The sequence below is a fragment of the Rhinopithecus roxellana genome, chromosome 5, assembly GCF_007565055.1.
Source record: "Rhinopithecus roxellana isolate Shanxi Qingling chromosome 5, ASM756505v1, whole genome shotgun sequence".
NCBI lineage: Eukaryota > Metazoa > Chordata > Mammalia > Primates > Cercopithecidae > Rhinopithecus > Rhinopithecus roxellana.
In genome coordinates this window covers 103,321,212-103,337,475 of record NC_044553.1, presented here as the reverse complement: position 1 = coordinate 103,337,475, position 16,264 = coordinate 103,321,212, and the positions used below count along the sequence as shown (strand labels likewise).

Genomic DNA, 16,264 nt, shown 5'->3' with positions numbered 1-16,264 from the left:
CATCAGTATCCTCAGGGGATTGGTTCCAGGATCCCTGCAAATACCAAAATCCACAGATGCTCAAGTCCCTTATATAACATGGTTATTTGCATATAACCTATGCACATCATCCTTTAATTCATCGCTAGATTACTTGTAATTCTCAATATGATGTTGCGTAAATACTTGTTATACTGTATTGTTTAGGAAATAATGACAAGAAAAAAAGGACTGTACATGTTCAGTACAGATGAAACTATTCCTTTTTTTCTGAATATTTTCCATCTGTGGTTGGTTGAACCTAGCTGACGTGAAACCCACAGATATGGAGGACTAACTACATAGTTTATATTTATCTATGAAATCAATAACCATGTTGTAGATTTTTGTCCCACATTTCTCCCAATTTTATCCTCAAAATTCTTAAAACAGAATTTTGTATGGTTGTGTTTTTACCTAATTATCTACTATAATCAATTTAATCTCTATAATATTATTAATCAGGGATGCCTTAACTAATAATTTAATATAGATAATTTATAAAAAGCAAATTAATAAATATTAATTCATACTGGAAAATGAGTTACTTTGTTGATCTTTTATATAAAGATCTAGAACTAGATTGTTTCATAGTTTCTTTTCTTAGAGAGTAAATATTATCATTGGTCCACTGAATTATGTCCAAAGTTATAGTAATGTTTTAGTGACCTCAATATATAGGCATGAGATTATTAGAGCTTTGAAAATTGGGAAGCATAGGATTTCTATAATCTTTTAGATAAAAGTTAAATGGGAGCAAGAAGGAAACGGACGTTGAGAGAACGAGGAGGAAGGAGAGAAAATGGCATCAAAGGATTACAGTACCTATAGCCAAGCTGCAGTGCAGCAGGGCTACAGTGCTTACACTGCCCAGCCCACTCAAGGATATGCACAGACCACCCAGGCATATGGGCAACAAAGCTAGGAACCTATGGACAGCCCACTGATGTCAGCTATACCCAGGCTCGGACCACTGCAACCTATGGGCTATGCAACTTCTTATGGACAGCCTCCCACTGGTTATACTACTACAACTGCCCCCCAGGCACACAGCCAGTCTGCCCAGGGATGTGGCACTGGTGCTTATGATACCACCACTGCTACAATCACCACCACCCAAGCCTCCACACCGCTCAGTCTGCATATGGCACTCAGCCTGCTTACCCAGCCTATGGGCAGGAGCCAGCAGCCACTGTACCTACAAGACCGTAGGATGGTAACAAGCCCATTGAGACTAGTCAACCTCAGTCTAGCACAGGGGTTTACAACCAGCCCGGCCTAGGATATGGACAGAGTAGCTACAGTTATTCCCATGTACCTGGGAGCTACCCCATGCAGCCAGTCACTGCACCTCCATCCTACCCTCCTACCAGCTATTCCTCTACACAGCCGACTAGTTATGATCAGAGCAGTTGTTCTCAGCAGAACACCTCTGGGCAACCGAGCAGCTATGGACAGCAGCGTAACTATGGTCAACAAAGCAGTTATGGGCAGCAGCCTCCCACTAGTTACCTACCCCAAACTGGATCCTACAGCCAGGCTTTTACACTGGAGGAGACTTCTGCGTCAAGTTTTGAACGACTGATGAGTAAGTGCTCACCAGGTGGGGAGGAGCTCAGTATAAAGCTAGTATAAAGGCTTAGAGGTATGTAGGAGTTGGGATGAGTTTGGGGAGCAGCAAATTGCCTGGGGTGCAGGAAGGAAATGGTGAGAGATGAGAGTGAAATAAAAGTTGCTAGAATTGTGAAGGGCCTGTCTTCGTTGTAGGTAGTGAACTGGGTGAATCTGGATTATTGTATATGTGTTGCTGAATAGTCTTGGTGATAGTTTTCTCCCTTTGTTGATGTTGAAGCTGATAGCGATTGAAAAGATTTAGTTTGTTAAACTTAGTTAATAACTTAAACTTTTTTTATTTTTTTAGAACAATCGAACATTTTTTTTTTTTTTTTAAAGGAACAGGATCTCACTCTGTCACCCAGGCTGGAGTGCAGTGGCATGATCATAGCTCGGTTGCATCCTCTAAATCCTGGGCTTAAGCAAGTCTCCTGCCTTTGCCTCCTGAGTAGCTGGGACTACAGATGGGTGCCACCACACATGGCTGATTAAAAAAAAAATTAGTAGAGATGGAGTCTGGCCGTGTTGCCTAGGCTAGTCTCAAACTCCTGGGCTCAGGCGATGCTCCTGCCTCCACCTCTCCCTCCCAACGTTCTTGCTGGGATTACAGGGGTGAGCCACTGGCCAGGTAGAACTTTTTTTTTTTTTTAATAATAGAAATGGGGTCGCACTATGTTGGCCAGGCTGGTTTTGAACTCTTGGGCTCAAGTGATCCTCCAGCTTCAGCCTCTCAAAGTGCTGAAATTATGGGTGTGACTCACTGCACCTGGCCAGCAGAACATTTTTGATAAGTGTTTTATATCAAGTGTTTTGCACTTATACAGTGGTGAATGAATTGAACTCATATATATTCATATTCATTCATACAAATATATCCCCATATATTCCTGGGAATTCTTGCAAAAAATTCTTTTAAAGTTATACTTGCTCACAAAATGTTAACTTTATAAATGTAGTACACTCTACTACACTAATTTTTATTTTATTATTCTATTAGTTTTTATTTTTTTAAAGTAAAACAGCTCAATGACCAATGGCACTGGTGTGTCTATAGTGTTTGAAAAACAATATAGAAGGTGGCACTTCGATGTACTTTTCCTATCAGAATATTTCAATCTGAAGTACATTGCACTGTAGTTGTAAGTTTGTGTTTGTATGTATGAGTATGAGTATGTGTGTCTATGGATGTGTTGTAATCTTTTAGACATTTTAAAACATACAAAAAAGTAGAGGGAATAGAATAGTGAACGCTGTGTAGCCATCATGCTCATTCAACAATTACCAACACTTCACTATGCATGTTTCATCCATCAGCTCTCCACTTACTTATATTAGGAATATTTTAACATAACAACAGTATCAGAAAGCTGACAATATCACAAAACTAACAACAATTTTTAAATATATTCAATCCATATCAAAAATAGCCTAATTTACTTAGCTATATAAAATACTGTTTGGTAAAGTAAGAACTCAAAAGAGATCTATACCTTGAATTAAAGTTTCCTTAATTAAAGTTTCTTCAAAGTGGCTGCACTGCAGCCTAGGTAGCTGGAGTGTAGTGGCGTGACCTCAGCTCACTGCAACCTCCGCCTCACAGGTTCAAGTGATTCTCCTACCTCAGCCTCCCAAGTAGCCAGGATTACAGGTGCGAGCCACCATGCCCGGCTGATATTTTGTATTTTTAGTAGAGTGGGTTTTGCCATGTTGGCCAGGCTGGTCTCAAATCCCTGACCTCAAGTGATCCACCCACTGCAGCCTCCCAAAGTGCTGGGATTACAGATGTGAGCCATTGCACCCGGCCAAAACAGTTAGTTTTAATATAACAATTATTCTCGATGATTATAAATGACTAGTCCATTTCATTTTCAATTAGTGTATAGACTTGTTTTGTTTGTAATACTTAAAGTCATGTAGCAAAAGCTGTCTTTTAACAATAGATTCTGTGTAACTTAGAGCTATTCTAACTTACAGGGTGCCATTTCCATTTTGTTAGTTGGAGAACATGATAGTAAATATAGCATAACTCCCTGTGTATCAGTTTAAAACTTAGTATGTACCAATGAAGTCTGCATGATTTTGTAATTACAGACTAGTGGTGGTGAACACTGGCTGCCAGCAGAGGGCACTTTGAGGTTTTAGATGTTAGAATTTCATGCCAATTGGTGGCCCAAGATTCTAGACTATTTGTCTCCAAACTGTTTGCCTAAGAGTAAAGACATTTCTAACATTTATCAATTCCCCCATGATTTCCTGTCTCAATTTACAAATTCCTGTGCTCTCTGGGAAGGAATAAGGCCATCTAAAGACAAACAAACAAACAAACACAAAAAACCCAGCCGCAGTTCCCAGCTGTCACCATGAACAGATGTGAGAGATGGTCCTGTGTGTTGAAATTAGAGAGGCTGCAAACTCCCTGGATTTCTTCTCCCAGCCCCATTCAACTCCAAGGCCACTGTTAGCAGTTCTGCCCGAGAGATCTGAAAGGAACCCAGGAATAAACACCTGGGTTTTAAATGGTCTAATTTAGTCAATAAGGTCAACACCAAAGGAAAAAAATGAAGCTGAAGAGAGCCAATTGGCACCAAGGTAGTCTTCTGGATTACATAGGGCAATATTTTTCAAAAACTTTTTGACTGGGACATGTGTTTGAATACATACATGCGTATGTACACACACATACACCATACATTCACATCTAAAACAAAAGTCTCTTAAAAATATGAGTAAATTTGAATTGGATAAAAGTTTCCTTTAAATCTATTACATTATGAGTAAATTTAAAGATCTTGAAGTACAACAGAGGCAGGATTGCAAAGCAATGACAGAGTAGACTTTTGGAAAAATAGTTATTATAGGGTTTTGGAAAAGTAGTTATCCAGGTGGGAAAACATGGAAATTGGGCCTCTATCTTTATACAAAATTAACTTTAGACAGAGAATTCTGGGGAGATGATGATGGCAGCAGCATAGTTTCAATCTCTGTATTTCTCCACGTAAGGTAGTTTTTTAGTCTCATTTTCTACATAAAAACTGTCAGATAAACTGAGAGACAGAACTAAAAACTCATGGACTCCATTTACAACACAACTAAATAGAAAATTTCCCCCACAAACTCCAAACTACAAATGGGTGGGGCCCAAACACCAGTAGCCATAAAACACAAATAGCAACTGTGCAGGAGAAAGAAGAAGGAACAGAAAAAGAGCAGAACCCTAAAGTAGCCACTAAGCATTCACCGGAAAGCAAGGTTGGGAAAGAGCAGCTGAAACGTAGAGGGAGGGATTTTGCTTTCTTCAGCACCAAGTGAGTGCAAGGGTTCTGCGGTAAGAACTGAGAAAACTGGAGAAGTCTATCCCTGAGGAGTTCTCAAAAGTGACCTGACAGTGGACCCTTCTGGGTAAGAGGTCCACACTGAGAAACTCATGGGAGTGGCATCAAAATTGAGCAGGACAGAAACAATAGAGATGAAAGGAAAGACATGGTTCAGGTTGAAGTGGAGTATGGAAACAGAGCCAAGAAAGCTTAGAAAGCAAGTTACCATCTTATTGGGCACCAACCACGCAAAGAGGGAACTCTGTGATGATAGAGGTTTCCTGTGCCTTGCTTATTCTAGGTGTCCAGAAAAACTATTTTCACATGAACTAAGCAGTTAAAAAATGTTAAGGTCAAATCTCATACAAAGTTATTATGAGAAAAAGAGGCCGGGAGCGGTGGCTCACGCCTGTAATCCCAGTACTGTGGGAGCCCAAGGCAGGTGGATCACGAGGTCAAGAGATCGAGACCATCCTGGCCAAAGTGGTGAAACCCCATCTCTACTAAAAATACAAAAATTAGCTGGGCATGGTGGTGCACGCCTGTAGTCACAGCTACTCAGGAGGCTGAGGCAGGAGAATCACTTTAACCCGGGAGGTGGAGGTTTCAGTGAGCTGAGATGGTGCTACTCCAGCCTGGTGACAGAGTGAGATTCCATCTCAAAATAAATAAATAATAAATCAATAAATAATAAAATAAAAAAAGAAAAAGAATAAGAGGCACAGAGAATAATATTTCTATACCAGAAAGATCAAAACTATGACCTACTGTTTCAAAACAACTAAGATATGAAGAAAATGTTAGACATGACAGAACAAATATATCACAATTAGAAAAACTCAGAAATGAGGTGGCAGAATTCAACAAAGAATAAGAAACAAAAGAAAAAATAATTTCAAAAGTGAAGACTAAACCAGAAGGAACATAAAAGTGAACAAACTCAATAAATACTGCCATAAAAGAAACAGAAAGTGCAAAACGGGAAAATTAAACATAGAAAACAAATGTGAAAGGACACTAAAGGGATTCAAGAGGAAGTGGCAAATATTAAAGACAGACAAATAATACGTTGACTACATGGATTATAGGGTCCCTGAAGAAGAAAACCAAAGTAAAGGAACAGAACAAATAATAAAAACTGGAATATAGAAAACTTTGCTGAAATAAAAAAAGATTCCAAATTATGTATTGAAAGTGTAACTGAGAATATCCAATCATAAGAATCAATAGCAAGACATATTCTAGTAAAATTACTAAACTTTAAGGAAAAAGTAAAAACTGGGCAAACATCTAGAAAAAAAGAGCATGTGACTTATAAGGAAAAGAAACAGATTACTGAATGTTTCAACAGAATGCTTTATACTAGATAAGAATGGAGTAACCTATTTAAGATATGCAAGAAAGAAAATGTGAGCTAAAGATTTTATATTCAGTAAAACTGACTTTCAGAGATAAGGCCACACATCGTTGTCAGCAAACAAAAACTGAGGGACCATTATTCCAATGAATATTACCTAAAGAATCTACAAGAGAATGAACTTCAGACAAGCAGAATGACTAGAGACATCAGAATAAGGACTGGTAAGCATTAAATACATTAACTGTATAACTAAGGCTAACTGAAAGGTAATAGCAGCACTGTTTTTTTTTTTTGTTTGTTTGTTTGTTTGTTTTTTTAAGAAATGACATACATTTTAAGTTGAAATACCTTGCTTTTCGGCTCTGAAATTGAGGCAATAATTAATAGCCTACCAACCAGAAAAAGTCCAGGACCAGACGGATTCACAGCCGAATTCTACCGAAGGTACAAGGAGGAGCTAGTATCATTCCTTCTGAAACTATTCCAATCAATAGAAAAAGAGGGAATCCTCCCTAACTCATTTTATGAGGCCAGCATCATCCTGATACTAAAGCCTGGCAGAGACATGACAAAAAAAAGAGAATTTTAGACCAATATCACTGATGAACATCGATGCAAAAATCCTCAATAAAATACTAGCAAACTGAATCCAGCAGCACATCAAAAAGCTTATCCACCATGATCAAGTGGGCTTCATCCCTGGGATGCAAGGCTGGTTCAACATTCGCAAATCAATAAACGTAATCCGGCATATAAACAGAACCAAAGACAAAAACCACATGATTATATCAATAGATGCAGAAAAGGCCTTTGACAAAATTCAGCAGCCCTTCGTGCTAAAACCTCTCAATAAATTCCGTATTGATGGAACGTATCTCAAAATAATAAGAGCTATTTATGACAAACCCACAGCCAGTATCATACTGAATGGGCAAAAACTGGAAGCATTCCCTTTGAAAACTGGCACAAGACAGGGATGCCCTCTCTCACCACTCCTATTCAACATAGTCTTGGAAGTTCTGGCTAGGGCAATCAGGCAAGAGAAAGAAATAAAGGGTATTCAGTTAAGAAAAGAAGAAGTCAAATTGTCCCTGTTTGCAGATGACATGATTGTATATTTAGAAAACCCCATTGTCTCAGCCCAAAATCTCCTTAAGCTGATAAGCAACTTCAGCAAAGTCTCAGGATACAAAATTAATGTGCAAAAATCACAAGCATTCTTATACACCAGTAACAGACAAGCAGAGAGCCAAATCAGGAATGAACTTCCATTCACAATTGCTTCAAAGAGAATAAAATACCTAGGAATCCAACTTACAAGGGATGTAAAGGACCTCTTCAAGGAGAACTACAAACCACTGCTCAGTGAAATCAAAGAGGACACAAACAAATGGAAGAACATACCATGCTCATGGATAGGAAGAATCAATATCATGGAAATGGCCATACTGCCCAAGGTAATCCATAGATTCAATGCCATCCCCATTAAGCTACCGATGACTTTCTTCACAGAATTGGAAAAAACTGCTTTAAAGTTCATATGGAATGAAAAAAGCCCCCACATTGCCAAGACAATCCTAAGTCAAAAGAACAAAGCTGGAGGCATCACGCTACCTGACTTCAAACTGTACTACAGGGCTACAGTAACCAAAACAGCATGGTACTGGTACCAAAACAGAGATATAGACCAATGGAACAGAACAGAGCCCTCAGAAATAACACCACACATCTACAGCCATCTGATCTTTGACAAACCTGAGAAAAACAAGAAATGGAGAAAGGATTATCTATTTAATAAATGGTGCTGGGAAAATTGGCTAACCATAAGTAGAAAGCTGAAACTGGATCCTTTCCTTACTCCTTATATGAAAATTAATTCAAGATGGATTAGAGACTTAAATGTTAGACCTAAAACCATAACAACCCTAGAAGAAAACCTAGGTAATACCATTCAGGACATAGGCATGGGCAAGGACTTCACGTCTAAAACACCAAAAGCAACGGCAACAAAAGCCATAATTGACAAATGGGATCTAAGTAAACTAAAGAGCTTCTGCACAGCAAAAGAAACTACCATCAGAGTGAACAGGCATCCTACAGAATGGGAGAAAATTTTTGCAATCTACTCATCTGACAAAGGGCTAATATCCAGAATCTACAAAGAACTCAAACAAATTTACGAGAAAAAACCAACAACCCCATCAAAAAGTGGGCAAAGGATATGAATAGACATTTCTCAAAAGAAGACATGCATACAGCCAACAGGCACATGAAAAAATGCTCGTCATCACTGGTCATCAGAGAAATGCAAATCAAAACCACAATGAGATACCATCTCACACTAGTTAGAATGGCAATCATTAACAAGTCAGGAAACAACAGGTGCTGGAGAGGATGTGGAGAAATAGAAACACTTTTACACTGTTGGTGGGACTGTAAACTGGTTCAACCATTGTGGAAAACATTATGGCGATTCCTCAAGGATCTAAAACTAGAAATATCATATGACCCAGCCATCCCATTACTGGGTATGTTCCCAAAGGATTATAAATCATGCTGCTATAAAGACACATGCACACATATGTTTACTGCGGCACTATTCACAATAGCAAAGACTTGGAATCAACCCAAATGTCCATCAGTGACAGACTGGATTAAGAAAATGTGGCACATATACACCATGGAATACTATGCAGCCACAAAAAAGGATGAGTTCGTGTCGTTTGTAGGGACATGGATGCAGCTGGAAACCATCATTCTCAGCAAACTATTGCAAGAACAGAAAACCAAATACCACATGTTCTCACTCATAGGTGGGAACTGAGCAATGAGATCACTTGGACTCTGGAAGGGGAACATCACACACTGGGGCCTATTATGGGGAGGGGGGAGGAGGGAGGGATGGCATTGGGAGTTATACCTGATGTAAATGACAAGTTGATGGGTGCTGACAAGTTAATGGGTGCAGCACACCAACATGGCACAAGTATACATATGCAACAAACCTGCATGTTGTGCACATGTACCCTAGAACTTAAAGTATAAAAAAAAAAGAAAGAAAGAAAGAAAAAAGACCAAATGATTTAGTAAGTAGACTTAGGATTTCCCATTGTTTTTGCTTTACAAGGGAGCTTTAAAAAATTATTTTCTCTTTCATTTTACAGGTTTGCTTAATAAATTGTATTAATCCAAAAAAAAAAAAAAAAAAAGAAATACCTTGCTTTTCAGCCCGTACCTGTAACTTTAGTGTGAGATGCTATTTTTTTGCAAAATCTACTAACAGTTTTAAAGATTATCCCTGCAATAATAGTATCACAAATATCAGACTATGAATAAATGCATGACTATCATCTGATTCAGCAAAGAAGTTGCTCGTGTCATTGATGAATGATTCCCTCTAACATGAATGTTGGTTGATATTTTTGTTTGTGTTAGTAAGACAAATGTGAAACAATGAAGATGTATATCAGAAGTTCACAAATTTGTCAAAGATGTAAGGGACTTCTTTGATGTATTGGATAGTAGTTTTTAAATATTTACTCCTTTTTTTGGATGCTATCTAAAATGTAATGCCTATATACACAATAGACTTTTAAGTTTAATTTGTATTATTAATATTTTCTTTATCACTTTCTTAAGTCAAGGTAATCATGAAAAACAATAAATCAAGTCCTGATTTGTAGCACTGGCTGATTTCTATGGTATAAATATTTCCACCATAGCTGATTTCAGGATAGCAACTGGATGTCACTGAATGTTGAGTTGAGAAGAGGTACACTCGTCACACCATTATATAGTAATATTTATACACCATATATAGTTATATAGTACATAATTTAATTTACATAACAGATGTGCTTAATAACTAGCTTGCAAAGTTCCTGAAAATTTAGCAATGGCTTTCCTGAGCTGGTATGAACTGGCTCCAGCACATCACTGGTTAAGAGGGAGTGACTAAGCCAGGTACAGCGGCTCACACCTATACTCCCAGCATTTTGGGAGACTGAGGGAGGAGGATTGCTTAAGCCCAGGAGTTCAAGACCAGCCTGGGTAACATAAGGAGACCTTGTTTCTACAAAAAATTATAAAAGTAGCTGGGCGTAGTGGTACACACCTTCCCAGCTACTCGGGAGGCTGAGATGGGAGGATTGCTTGCTTGAGCCAGGGACATTGAGGTTGCAGTGAGCAGTGATCATGCCACAGCACTCCAGCCTGGGTGGCAGAGCAAGACCCTGTCTCAAAAAAAAAAAAAAAAAAAAAAAAAAAGGAGGGAGAGAGTGTAGTATATAATGGTCCTGACAAAGTAAATATAGTACAACTATTTTCTCTTTTATTGATATATAATATTTTATATATTTATGGGTTAGACATGAGTGTTTGTTAGGTATATAGAATGTATCATGATCAAGTCAGGGTAACTGGGGTATCTATCACCTTGGATGTTTATTATTCTTATGTATTGGTATCACTTCAAGTTGATACCAATGTTATCTCTTGAAGTTGCTAAGTGTAATCACCCTAGCTTGTTATCAAACAATATAACTTATTTCTTCTATCTAACTGTGTGTTTATACCCATAACCAACCTCTCTTCATCTCTTCATCCCCTCCTCCTTCCTCCACCTACCCTTCCCAGTTATTGACCATCTATCTATGATTTAATTCTCTGTGTCCATGAGATCAAGGTTTTTAGCTCCCACATACGGGTGAGAACATATAGTATGTGTCTTTCTGTGCTTGGCCTATTTTCTGCAACATACTGACCAGTTCCATACATGTTGCTGCAAATGACATGATTTCATTCTTTTTTTTTTTTTCTTTTTGATGGAGTCTCACTCTGTCAACAGGTTGGAGTGCAGTGGTACAGTCTCACCTCACTGCAGTCTTCACCTCCTGGATTCAAGCAATTCTTGTATTTTAACCTCCCAAGTAACTGGGATTACGGGCGGGTGCTACCACACCCAGACAATTTTATATTTTTAGTAGAGATGCCTGGGATTACAGGCATGAGCCACCAAGCATGACCATGAGTTCACTCTTTTTATGGCTGAATAGTATTCCACTGTGTATATATAGTACATTTTCTCTATCCATTTATCCATCGATGGATACTTAGTTTGATTTCATATCTTTGCTATTGTTTTATTTTGTTGTTGTTTTTTGAGACAGAGTTTCATACTTGTTGCCCAGACTGGAGGCAATGGTGTGGTCGTGGCTCACCACAACCTCTGCCTTCTGGTTCAAGCGATTCTCCTTCCTCAGCCTCCTGAGTAGCTGGGATTACAGGCATGTACCACCATATCCGGCCAATTTTGTATTTTTAGTAGAGAGGGGTTTCAGAATGTTGGTCACGCTGATCTCAAACTCCCGACCTCAGGTGATCCACCCACATCGGCCTCCCAAAGTGTTGGGATTACAGGCATGAGCCACTGCACCTGGCCATCTTTGCTATCGTTAATAGTGCTGTGATAAACCTGCGAGCACAGGTATCACTTCGATATACTAATTTCTTTTCCTTTGGATAGATACCCAATATTGTGATTACTGAAACTAAATCTAATACTTTCAGTTTCCTGAGAAATCTCCATACTACTTTTTATAGTAGTTGTACTAATTTACATTCCCATCAACAGCGTATAAAGACCCTTTTCTCTACATCCTTACCAGTATCTGTTATTTTTTGTCTTTTTAATAATAAGTAGCCATTAGAACTGGGGTGAGACACTATCTCATTGTAGTTTTTATTTGCATTTCCCTCATCATTTAGTAATGTTGAGCATTTTTCCATAAACCTATAGGGCATTTATGTCTTCTTTCAAGAAATGTCTATTTGTGGCCTTTGCCCATTTTTTTTTCATGATCTGTGGTTTTCTTATTATCTTAAGTCTTATGATCACACATAATTTAAAAATTTTTGTCTATCTCCTCTACTTTATTCCTTTTAAGTTGGCAAAAGCACAATTCTCAATCACAAATACACAACAGTTTCTATGGTTTTATGTTTCTGAATGGCTGTTTAAAGACAATCCTAAATTATAACTTAGTTTGACTTAGATTGTAAAGAATTCAAGAGTGAAGTTTAACTTGCTACTATTTTAAAAGCACGTGACCTTATAGATCTATAAAATGTGAGAAGTGTTAAATAATCTTTGATATTACACATAAACCCCACACTAAAATGCCTTTCAATAAGTAAAAGAAACTGTTTTAAATACAGGGAATTCTAATTATGTTGGCATAGTTAAGGCCAAAAATATAAAGTAGACATTGCTACCTTATTTATCTTCAACACTTGCATTTAAGAGGCAAATGAACACAAAACACAGGTGAATCTTACTTGGTTCTGAGACAGTGAAGGAATTTCCCCTGTATTTAAACCAGTTATATAAATCTAAATAAAACCAGTCTCCAGTAAGTTTTAAGATGGCACTCACCATCTTTGTGAAAAGTTGAACACTACTAATGAAGTCTAATCATATCTTTGGAAGGGGTAAACAGTGATAGCATTTACTGAATTGGAATTACTATTAAATCCAAAAACTGAACATATTCATGTAACCACAAGCCAGTCTTAGTTTTAAATCAGGACTGCCCAACAAAATATTCTGTCAGTCATTCATGATCTGAATTCTGGTGTATGAGCTCTATTAAAATATGGTACACATAGATAAGTCATGAGACATTTCTGTTTTGTAATAAATAAGGCCTTTGCCCATTTTTAAATGAAATTATTTTTTCCACTGTTGCTTTGTTTGAGTTCCTTATATATTTTGTATATTAGTCCCCTGTTTGAGGAGTAATTTGCAAATATTTTCACCCATTCAAGAGGTTGTCTCTTTACTCCATTGGTTGTTTCTTTTGCTGTACAGAAGCTGTTTAGTTTAGTATACTTCCATTTGTGTGTGGTTTTTTTTTTTTTTTTTTTTTCTTGTGACAGGTTCTCACCCTGTTGCCCAGGCTGGAGTGCAGTGGTGTGATCTTGGCTCACTGCAACCTCTGCCTCCTTGGTTCAAGTGATCCTCCCACCTCAGCCTCCTGAGTAGCTGGGACTAAAGGTATGTGCCACAACACCTGGCTAATTTTTTTTTTTTTTTTTTTTTTCTTTTTTTTGAGACAGAGTCTGGCTCTGTCGCCCGGGCTGGAGTGCAGTGGCCGGATCTCAGCTCACTGCAAGCTCCACCTCCCGGGTTCACGCCATTCTCCTGCCTCAGCCTCCCGAGTAGCTGGGACTACAGGCGCCCGCCACCTCGCCCGGCTAATTTTTTGTATTTTTTAGTAGAGACGGGGTTTCACCGGGTTAGCCAGGATGGTCTCGATCTCCTGACCTCGTGATCCGCCCGTCTCGGCCTCCCAAAGTGCTGGGATTACAGGCTTGAGCCACCGCGCCCGGCCCTGGCTAATTTTTGTACTTTTTTTGGTAGAGATGGGTTTTTACCATGTTGGCCAGGCTGGTCTTGAACTCCTGGGATCAAGCAATATGCCCAGGTCGGCCTCCCAAAGTGCTGAGATTACAGGTGTGAGCCACCATGCCCAGCCTTTTTTTTTTTTTTTTTAATTGTCTGTGCTTTTGAGGTCTTAGCCATAAAATCTTTGCCTAGACCAGTATCTTGAGGAGTTTTCCCTGTTTTCTTCTAGTGTTTTTATAGTTTCAGGTCTTACATTTAAGTCTTTAATCCATTTTGAGTTGACTTTTGTATATGCTGAAAGATGGGGGTACAGTTTCATTTTTTTTTTCTTTCTTTCTTTTTTTTCCTTCAGGTTGTGTATCTGATAGCCAGTCTCATTCTTCTCAGTATGGTTACCCACTTGTCTCAGCACCATTTATTGAAGAGGGTGTCATTTCTCCAATGTATGTTCTTGGTGGCTTTGTTGAAGATCAGTTGGCTATAAATATGTGGATTTACTTCTGGACTCTCTATTCTATTAGATTGGTCTATTTGTCTGTTTTCATACCAACATCATGCTGTTTTGGTTACTTACAGTTTGTTTTGAAGTCAGATAGTATGACACCTCCAGCTTGGTTCTTTTTGCTCAGTATTGCTTTGGCTATTTGTGTTCTTTCTTGGTTCCATACAAATTTTAGAATTTTTTTTTCTGCTTCTGTGAAAAATGATATTGGTATTTTTGATAAGGATTGTATTAAATCTGTAGATTACTTTGGCAGTATGGTCATTTTAATGATATGAATTCTTCCAATCCATGGGCACAAAATGTCTTTCCAGTTATTCATATCCTCTTCAATTTCTTTCATCAGTGTTTTACAGTTTTCCTTGTAGAGATCTTTCACCTCCTTGGTTAAATTTATTTCTAGGTATATTTTTTGGTAACTATTGTAAATGGGATTGCCTTCTGGATTTCTTTTTTGCCTATTTCATTATTGGTTATTATTGCCTATTTCATTATTTCATTAGCAAAAATGCTGCCAATTTTTGTGTTTTTGTATCCTGTAATTTTACTGAATTTGTTTATCAGTTCTAGGAGTTTTTGGTGGTATCTTTCGTTTTTTCCAGTTATAAAATTATATTGTCTGCAAAGAGGGAACATTTGACTTCCTCTTTTCCAAGTTAGATGCCTTTTATTTCTTTTTCTTGCCTGATTGCTGTGGCTAGGACTTTCAGTACTATGTTGAATAGAATTGGTGCAAGTGGGCATTCTTGACTTGTTCCAGTTAGTAGAGGAAAGATTTTCAAGTTTCCCCATTCAGTATGATGATAGCTGTGGGTTTGTTCTATATTGCCTTTATTATTTTGAGGTATGATTCTTCTATGCTTAGTTTGTTGAGAGTTTTTAATCCTGAAAGGGGTGTTGAATTTTGTCAAATAATTTTTCTGCATCTGTTGAGATGAACATATGGTTTTGCCCTTCATTTTGTTGATGTAGTGTATTGTGTTTATTGATTTGCATGTGCTGAACCATCCTTGCATTCCTAGTATAAATTTAGATTGACCATGGTGTATCATCTTTTTGATGTGCCGTTGCACTTGGTTTGCTAGTATTTCATTGAGGGTTTTTGCATCTATGTTAATCAGGGATATTGGGCTGTACTTTTCCTTTTTTGTTGTGTCCTTGTCTGGTTTTGGCATCAGAGTATTACTGGCCTTGTAGAATAAGTAAGAGATAATTCCCTCCTTTTCAAGTTTTTGGAATAGTTTGAGGAGGATTGTTATTAATTCTTCTTTTTTACATTTGGTAAAATTCAGCTGTTATTCCATATGGTCCTGGACTTTTCTTTGTTGAGAGGCTTTCTATTACTGATTCAATCTTGCTACCTGTTACTGGTCTGTTCAGGTTTTTTATTCTATCCTGATTCAATCTTGGTGGGTTTTGTTTCCAGGAATTTATTCATTTCCTCTGCATATTCCAGTTTGTTATCATATAGTTACTTGTTCATAATCATCTCTGATGATCTTTTGTGTTTCTGTGGTATCAATTGTAATGTATCCTTTTTCATTTCTGACTTTGTTTATTTGGGTCTTCTCTCTTTTTGGTTAGTCTAGTGGTTTATAACTTTTATCTTTTCAAAGAGCCTATATATATAGGCTTGCTCTTTGAAATATTTGCTCTATTTCATTACTTCTCCTCTGATCTTTGTTTTTTTTTCTTCTGCAAATTTTGGGTTCTTGCTCTTCTAGTTTTTTGGGGTGTATCATTAGATTGTTTATTTAAAATCTTTATTTTTGTTGATGTAGGCATTTATTGCTATACCCTTCTTTCTTAGCATTGCTTTTGCTGTGTCCCACAGGTTTTGTATGTTATGTTTCTATTTTCAGTTGTTTCAAGAAATTTTTGATTTCCATCTTAATGGTCATTCAAGAGCATGTTGTTTAATTTCCATGTACTTGCATAGTTTCCTAGTTCCTCCTGGTATTGATTTATATAGTTTTATTCCATTGTGGTCTGAGAAGATATTGGACATAATTTTGATTTTTGAAAATGTGTTGAGACATGTTTTCTGGCCT

At 37.7% G+C, this 16,264-nt stretch overlaps 1 pseudogene; it reads left to right on the top strand.

Annotated features, from left to right (window-relative positions):
• Window positions 1–820: 820 nt before the first annotated feature.
• Window positions 821–1,611, top strand: LOC104663934 (annotated as a pseudogene).
• The last annotated feature ends 14,653 nt before the right edge of the window (window positions 1,612–16,264 follow it).